The sequence below is a fragment of the Delphinus delphis genome, chromosome 1 (assembly GCF_949987515.2).
Source record: "Delphinus delphis chromosome 1, mDelDel1.2, whole genome shotgun sequence".
Lineage (NCBI taxonomy): Eukaryota > Metazoa > Chordata > Mammalia > Artiodactyla > Delphinidae > Delphinus > Delphinus delphis.
The window spans coordinates 115,980,901-115,989,792 of record NC_082683.1 but is presented as its reverse complement, the minus strand read 5'-3'; the positions used below and the strand labels follow the sequence as shown (position 1 = coordinate 115,989,792).

The 8,892-nt window shown below is 45.1% G+C and overlaps 1 non-coding gene and 1 pseudogene across 1 annotated transcript; both read right to left on the bottom strand.

The window, feature by feature from the left end:
• Window positions 1–106: 106 nt before the first annotated feature.
• On the bottom strand, window positions 107–237 carry LOC132416560 (small nucleolar RNA SNORA18). The gene has a single exon (XR_009517645.1). It is a non-coding gene; the product is annotated as a small nucleolar RNA SNORA18 (small nucleolar RNA).
• A 130-nt stretch (window positions 238–367) lies between these two features.
• On the bottom strand, window positions 368–3,417 carry LOC132427001 (small nuclear ribonucleoprotein G-like; annotated as a pseudogene).
• Window positions 3,418–8,892: the final 5,475 nt, after the last annotated feature.

The following is an 8,892-nucleotide window of genomic DNA, read 5'->3' as shown; positions in this document are numbered from 1 at the left end:
ATATTCACTCCTAAGCCATCACACCCTAGAATAGTACAGACCATTGGGATACGCCAATACCTAAGATTAAAAACGTTTGTTAGGTTTTTCATAGTTTACTTGGAAGCTCTGTCTTGTAGTTCTTTCCCACAGATCTAACAGGTAGTTCTATGAGTAAAGGAAACCACACCATTACTCTATGAGGCATTTCCAACGGTGTAGGTTTACAGAAAAAGCCCCGTCAGGATAGACCTCAACACGAAGGTGTTTTTAAAAAGAAAGTTTGATAAGAAAATGTACACAACCCGATTTTTATATCAGGAAAACAGTTGCTCTGGATGGGGGATGTGCAGAAGCCATTGATTCCTCTGGTGAACACAGCCTTTGGTTATAAACGCTGGAAGTCTTCTAACATGATGATACTATTCGTATTACCACCATTCTGGTATTTTTCTGTTGCCCACTAGTTACCATCTCCACACGTTCATCTACCACAGGGCTCATAAAGGGATCAGATCTCCACAGTATTCCTCGGACATGTCTGCCACAGTTTAATTTCAATGACAACTTCTTTTCTATAATTTTTTTTCTTTTTTTTTTGGCCGTGCAGTGAGGCTTGCAGGATCATAGTTCTCCTACCAGGGATCGAACCCCTGCCCCCTACAGTGGAAGCACAGAGCCCTAACCACTGGACCACCAGGGAAGTCCCCATAAATTTTTTTTCAAATAGAGAGGGTGAGCTTGGCTCATGGTATCTGCCCAGCAGCTCAAAATTGCCTCTACAGGATAACTTTTTAGGTTTTGTGAGCCACACAGTCTCTACACAACTTTGCAGTTGTAGCAAGGAAGCATCCGTAGACAATGAATGAGTGTGGCTGTATTCATCTAAAACTTCATTTGTCGACACTGAGATGTGAATTTCACGATTTTCACATGTTGTGACACGAGTAACAGATCTTTTGTAAAGACTATACACCATTTGGAAATGAGTCTGTACCAAACAATGGCCAGAGAAGAATCATCCACTCTATGCCTTCTCTTTTGTCTGGTTACTCAGAAATATGTTATCAGTTATAACCGTTGTTGCTTGTCACCTCACATTATTTTTATCCATGTATTCACCATAGTCTACTTTCCCTTCCACATAAATTCGAGACCACTTTTTCACGTAGTGATAGGGCCGTTGGTATTTTATTCATAGTTGAAGTTAAAAGAAAGCAACTAACCCCCTTAAAAAAAATTATTTATTTATGGCCGTGTTGGGTCTTCGTTGCTGTGCGGGCTTTGTCTAGTTGCAGCGAGCTGGGGCTACTCTTTGTCGCAGTGTGCGGGCTTCTCACTGCGGTGGCTTCTCTTGTTGCAGAGCATGGGCTCCAGTAGTTGTGGCACACGAGCTCTAGAGCGCAGGCTCAGTAGTTGTGGCGCACGGGCTTAGTTGCTCTGCGGCATGTGGGATCTTCCCGGACCAGGGCTCGAACCCGTGTCCCCTGCATTGGCAGGCAGATTCTTAACCACTGCGTCACCAGGGAAGTCCCCCCTCACTTGGTTTTGAATGCAGACTTTAAGATTTCTTTGGCCCGGGTCTGTAACGTCCCTGGGGAGAAAGAAACTCAGACAACAGAGTGAGTGGGAGCAGCTGGACAAGAATAAGAGCTAAATCATTGGAGCATGCAGGAGAGAAAGGAGTGAATGGAAAACCAATATGTCAATGAGAAGTGATGTGGGAGGAGGGTGTTTTAACTAGCAGGGAGACTCACCCCCACTATTTTAGAACAGCACTTAAATCCAGTTTCTGTTTCTAGTTGGTTCTTAAACTATGTGGAAATAATACTACAGTCATTTTCAGTAATAAATTATTATTTATAGTTCCTTGTTTGATGTCACCAACTTCCTTGAGGGCAGGGAGCTTGTCAGGGTACGTGCCCAGTGCCTGGCACATCATGCCAATCGATAAATGGTGAATGAATGAGTATCGTGTCCCCAGATCTAAATAAGTCAAGATAACTGAGGAGCTGCTATGTTTGGCTGTCACCAGCATTATTATTATTATTTTTCGTGCTACGCGGGCCTCTCACTGTTGTGGCCTCTCCCGTTGTGGAGCACAGGCTCTGGAGGCGCAGGCTCAGCGGCCATGGCTCACGGGCCCAGCCGCTCCACGGCATGTGGGATCCTCCTGGACCGGGGCATGAACCTGTGTCCCCTGCATCGGCAGGCGGACTCTCAACCACCGCGCCACCAGGGAAGCCCTGTCACCAGCATTATTACCTCTTGTTTTTTTGTGTGGAATCCAAATGAAAATAAGCTGAATGGAGCTCGGGGACAGAGGACCCCGGGCCCTGAATTTTTAAACGTGCATTTTGTTCTTGGTGTATAGGCAGTGGAGACAGTGGAACAGGGTACAGGGCCGAGAAGAGAACGAAGTGGCCTCATTCCCTCCCTCTGGTGTGCTGAGTCCTTCCAAGTGGGCTGGGCTCCTGGATTTTCAGAGCTGCTCTTCCTACCCCTGAGACCAGCTCACGGTTTAAGATGCTGAGGTGGCCAATAAGGAACACATTGAAACCTTCCTCAGGGAGACATCAACCCATATAGGAAAGGCTGAGTGCTGAGAATGAGGTCCCTTTATCCTGCTGTGAAAGGAGCCTGGCAAGAGCTGTGTGGCCAGAGGGATAAAGGAGGAGCAAGGACAGCTAAAGCCTCAGCCCCCTCTCTCTCACCCTTTTCCACCAATGTTTTGGCAACATTCCTAAAAGGTTTGTGACTTCCAATTCTGTTTGCACTCAGAACACCTGAAGTCTATGCTGCAGGGGAAGAAAAACATATCTTTTTCCCATTACCCTCCTAGGTTCTCCAGTTGGGGCCCCATCATTAGACTGACAAGACAGATTAACGAGAGACAAAGAAACAGACTTTATTAACGTGTGTCATGCATACACAGGGAGAACTCAGATGAGTAACTCAAAAGAGTGGTTAGAACTTGGGCATATACAGCATCATAACAAAAGAAAAATACATTTTTAAAGAAGTGACGAGACAAAAGGAAAAGGACTTTCTAGGCTGGCAAATTGTAGGAAAGTAAGTATATGGGAAAAACTAATGAGAGATAAGGGTTAGGTTTGTTACGTGGATTTCTTCTGGTGCCATCTCTGGGCTAAAGGCCTAGAGTTGTCTCTGGTGATTAACTTCTGTCCTTCCTGGTAGAGAAGGTAGGTGGGCACCTTTACAAATTTCTGTTCTGCTTTTAGGCAACTAGGGGAAGGGCAGAGGGCTTTTCTTGTATCCACTTCTCATTCCCTTCAGCTCGAAATGATCAATGTACCAAAGTGGCATATTTTGGGGTGGCATTTTCTGCTACCCTTCAATGTCTATATTTGGAGAGGAGTACTCCACAAAACACAGGTCGAAATCCTTAAAGATGTCCAGGCTGAAAAGAGATGTCATTGTTGGGTAAAGCCATCCCAGATTAAAAAAGATGTGAGAAACATGAGCATTCTTTAGAGCTCTAGATAAGCAGATTTAGGTGAAAAACAGCCTTATATTTTCCCTCATGGGGTTACACATTTCGGAACCACAGAAGAGGTGAATTAGCTGAAGCTGTTCCCTAGGGCGCAGCAATCTGGTTGGAGGGCAGGAGCTGAAGCTGTATTTGTGTAGTGTTTACATAATAATAGTTGGCCTGGAATGCTCATTAGTGCCAGGCACGGTTCTATTCCTTCCAATGTACTAACTCATTTAATCCTCACACCTAAAAGATAGGTACTCTTCTCATCCCCATTTTCAGATGAGGAATTGAGGCAGGAGGAAGTTAGTGCCTTGCCCAAGGTCATAGAGGGGTAAGTCGTAGAGCCAGAATGCCAACCCAGACAGACAGGCTCCAAGAGCCCAAATTCTAAAGACTCACTATTCTACCTCTACCAAGGTTACAGAAACATACTTATCTATATGGAAAAGAGCTATTGGAAAGCTTCCCTAAACCACCCCAGCACTGTCACTCGGTACACAACTCCAGAGGCTTTTTGGAAAATTCACGGGTAAGAGATGTCATGTTAGGAGGCATTGCAGGCCAGAGGTGTCACTCTCATAGATTCAGTGTGAGTGATACCAGGAGGACACAACTTGGGGCTCTTGCCTGTGGCTCCCTGTGGTGTCTGCAGAATCCAGGGCTGGATCTGAAGTCAGTTTCAAGAAAGCATTTTTTACGGATGCAGGTCAAATTTCCTATTCACTGAAAACTTGTTTAGTCCTGAGATAGGGCCTTATAGTGTCACCTTTAGGCCTTGGGCATGTAGAAGAGAGAAGGAAAAAAAGAAAAGAAGAAATAAAAGGAAAATAGGTTGGGGGGAAAGAAGCTGGCTAGTGGGGGAAGCAGGTGCTGACAATCTCTAGTCTCCAACATTGGAAAAGAGCCTAAGGTCCAGGTGGTCTAAAGTTGCCCTCCGCTATGGTCTGAAGGTTTGTGCTCCACCCAAATTCATATGCTGAAAGCCAAACCCCCAAAGGTGATGGTATTAGGAGGTGGGGCCTTTAGCAGATGCTTAAGTCATGAGGGTGGAGCCTTCAAGAACGGGACTCGTGCTCTTATAAAACAGGCTCCACAGCGCTCCCTGGCCCCTTCCACCATGCAGGATACAAGGAAAAGTCTGCAATGAGGAAGAGAGCCCTCGTTCAACCACACTGGCACCCTGATCTTGTAACAGGCAAGAGCAAAATCTGACTCCATGTTGCATATGTTTCTTTGACTTTAACCTTTGCTTTTCTTTGCTTTTGTTATTATAATCATACATAATGGCCTGCCTCAGGGAACCCTGCCCACCTGTGAATGGCTGCAGAAAAGAAGAAACTAACACATCCCCTCCCATATGCTGGCCAAGCCAGGCAAAACTAATGGCCTTTTTACTTTACTTCCTCACCTCCTCTCCCTCTCTGCTCTATAAAAGAAACTGACATTCAGACCCCGATAAGATGGTTCTCTGGGGACACTAGTCTGCCATCTTCTCAGTCTGCGGCTTTCCGAATAAAGTCATTATTCCTTGCCTCAACAACTCGTCTCCTGATTTATTGGCCTGTCGTGAGGTGAGCAGAGTGAGCGTGGACTCAGTAACAATCTCAGACTTCCAGCCTTTAGAAGTGTGAGGAATAAATTACTGTTGTTCATAAGCTACCCAGTCTATGATATTTTGTTATAGCAGCCTAAATGGACCAAGGCACCCTCTAATATTTTAAAGAGTCTGATGGACAAAAGGACTAAACTTTAGGTGTACTTGTGAAATGAGGTTGGTAAGAGGGTGAAGCCCAATGTCTGGCATGACAAAGGCCAATCCCTTACCTTTCCCCTGTCTGGAACTTGGTGATAAACGTACTACTCTCTCTCTTAAGTTGAAAGCTGGCTCCCCCAAAATACCACAAAATAATCTGTTGGTAAGGCAAAACCGAGTTCCTTGCTTATTGGAGTAACAGAGAGAACGCCATTGATAAAGTCTTAATAGAGTCTCAGAATGGGGGTGCAAAGGTAGGGTATTGATGGGAATTCTGGAGTCTGGTTTACAGGGGGTATTTCACTGTGGGGGGAGGCAGGGGTTGCTGATAGATTAGGCATACTCTGTGGCAAAATAATTTGGGATTGGTGGGAAATATTTGCTAGGGAAGGGTTTCCTAGCTACTCTTGTTTGATGAGTCATTTTACGCTAAGGACACTTTGTCGGGATGTCTTGTTCCTGGGCAAGAGTTTCCTGGGTTAGTAAGGTCTTGTTAATGCAGACCTTCACATAGTGAAGCCAGGTTAATGTAAACAGCAAACTGTGGGTGTGGATTATTTTAGTGGTCATTTAACTCACAAAGTTTGGCATATGGCACATGCTGTAGCCAATAGGAAAGGGGTTAGAATACAAGTTTTTTTCATTAGGGAAGAAGGGGCAGGAGATTTAAGAGGTAAGCAAATGTGCAAAGGCACAAATATCCCTGAAGTAAAGGTACAGTACTTTTCCTGCAACTAGATATGTAACCACCAGGTGGAGCTAGACCCTTCTGGCAAGGCTATTCTTCCAAACGTGATGCTGTTACAGGCATGATTTCCTGGACATAGAGTTAAGTATGAGGAATTAAAAATAGTTAACTTGGGCTTCCCTGGTGGCGCAGTGGTTGAGAGTACGCCTGTCGGTGCAGGGGACGCGGGTTCGTGCCCCGGTCCGAAAAGATCCCACATGCCACGGAGCAGCTGGGCCCATGAGCCTTGACCACTGAGCCTGTGCGTCCGGAGCCTGTACTCCGCAACGGGAGAGGCCACAACAGTGAGAGGCCCGCGTACCGCAAAAAAATAAAATAAAATAAAAAAATAGTTAACTTCACTTATCAGATTGGCAAAATTTATTATTATTTTATTTATTTATTTATTATTGGCTGCGTTGGTTCTTCGTGGCGGTGCGTGGGCTTCTCACTGTGGTGGCTTCTCTTGCTGTGGAGCACGGGCTCTAGGTGCACGGGCTTGAGTAATTGTGGCACGCGGGCTTTAAAGTACAGTCTCAGTAGTTGTGGCGCACAGGCTTAGCTGCTCTGCACCATGTGGGATCTTCCCGGACCAGGACTTGAACTGGTGTCCCGTGCACTGGCAGGCGGATTTTTAACCACTGCGTCAGCAGGGAAGCCCCGGAAAAACTTAAAAAGCTTGGGGGAGGAAAGAATACTTTACCTCTACCCTTCCAAGTTCTTGGTTGAGGAACCCCCCTCCCTCCAACATTAAAAAGATTAACAGGAGAAAGAACAGAAGTTTAATAACATATACCTCCAGTACACATGGGGGAGTTCCAGGAAAACTCGCCAAAATGGCTGAAGCTCTCACCTTAAATACTATCTCTAGCTAAAGATACAAAATGTTGGGGGTGTTGGGGACGCAGAGCTAGTTATGGGAGGTTTTCAGGCAAAACACAGTAAAAAGAGTAAGGTTTGTTATGCAGATTTAAGTCTGTGCTGTCTCCATTGATAAGAGGTTTCTAGAGACTGGGTCATGCTCCTCTTCTTGGTACAGAAAGGGTCACCCTTACAGATGGAGATTTCCCTTCAACATGCAAATTTCTCTTACAAAGAGAAATTCTACTTGGTTTTCAGAGTTTTCCTGTGTCTGCTGTTTTTAAAAAGTAAGCAACTCAAGATAATCCTTATGTCAATGTAGGGGAGCAGAATTTGCCGCTTTAAAATATGTCTCATTGGCATATTTATTGTTTGGAGCTGGTTGTTTTCTGAGGAACAGCAGACATGGGAAGGGCTCTGAAAACCAAGTAGGAGTTGCCCTTTTGTAAGAAACATTTACATTTGTGAGGGAAATCTCCATTTGTAAGGGTGTATCTTCTCTGTACTTGGAACAGGAAGAGGATCAAATCTCTGAAACTCTTAGGAATGGAGAAGGCAATGACTTAAATCTGCATCACAATCACCCTTGTTTACTGTGCTGTTCCCGGTAGCTTCCCATAACCGACAGCCCCTATCCTAAACGTTCTCTTTTGACTTTAGCTGAGGATGGTATTTAAGGTGAGGGCTTTGGCCATTTTGGTGAGTTACTCAGTTTTCCTGTGTCTCTGCCCTGTATACATGTTATTAATTAAATTGGTTTGATTTGCTCCTGTTAATCTGTCTCATGTCAATTTATTTCTTAGACCAGCCAGAAAAACCTAGTTGGGTAGAGGAAAATTTCTTCCTCCTCAATACCAAAAAGACATATTTTGGGGTGGCATTTTCTTCTCCCCTTCATTTGATAATACACTTGGTCATCAAGGCTGTGGGGGAAACAGACACTCGTATGTTGTTGGTGTGAATACAAAAGGGAGGCGGGACTTCCCTGGTGGTCCAGTGGTTAAGAATCCACCTTCCAATGCAGGGGACACAGTTCGATCCCTAATCGGGGAACTAAGATCCCACATGCCTCAGGGCACCCACGCACTGCAACTACTGAGCTGATGCAGCCAAATAAATAAATAAATATTTAAAAACACACAGACACACACCCACACAAACCAAAAGGTAGGGCGATTTGTCAATATCGTAACAAAAGTACATATACATTTAAAATTTGACCTGGCCATCATGTTACCAAACCAAACTCAGGTCCACTCACCTGCCATGCAGCAAAGTCAATCTACTGATATCAGGTTGTGGTGGAGCAAAGTACAGCATTTATTGCAGGGCACCAAGCAAGGAGAATGGGCAGCCTGTGGTCAAAAGACCCGAACTCCCGATGTCTTTCAGGAAAGGGTTTTTAAAGGCAACATTCGGGGTGAGGATTGCAGCTCATGGAATTTCTTCTGACTGGTTGGTGGTGAGGTAACAGGGTGATGTTTCAGGAATCTTTTTTTTTTTTCCCACTCTATGTGGCTTGCAGGATCCTAGTTCCCTGACCAGGGAATCGAACCTGTGTCCCCTGCAGTGGAAGCGCAGAGTCCTAACTCCTGGCCTGCCAGGGAATTCCTGATGTTTCAGGAATCTTAATCACCAACCTTCTGGTTCCAACCAGTCTGGGGTCTATGTGCTTGTCGTCAGCATGTAGTCACCATCCTATACCTGGGGGCGCGGGGGAGGGGGAGTGTCCTAGTTTCTACAGAACAACTCAAAGATATGCATCAGATTGTTATCTACTCCCTCGAGGAGGAAATAGAACACTGTTCTGTGGCTGAAATATTGTTAAGCAATCATTACTTTTCTTGCTTGACTGCTTTTCCTTTTTTCTGCATCCCCTCACTTCCCTAATATGTAACTGTTTGAGTCTGCTCTTTGGAACTCAGAGAAAGCCTAAGGGACAAAATCCTTTTTCTACAAACAAGAAACAGGGGACAAGGAGGACTTTTTGTACCTGGGAATTCCCTGCAGGGTCCTGCTCATTTTTCAATCTCCTCCTTTTCTTTGATACTTCTCAATCCTGAGGGGAACAGG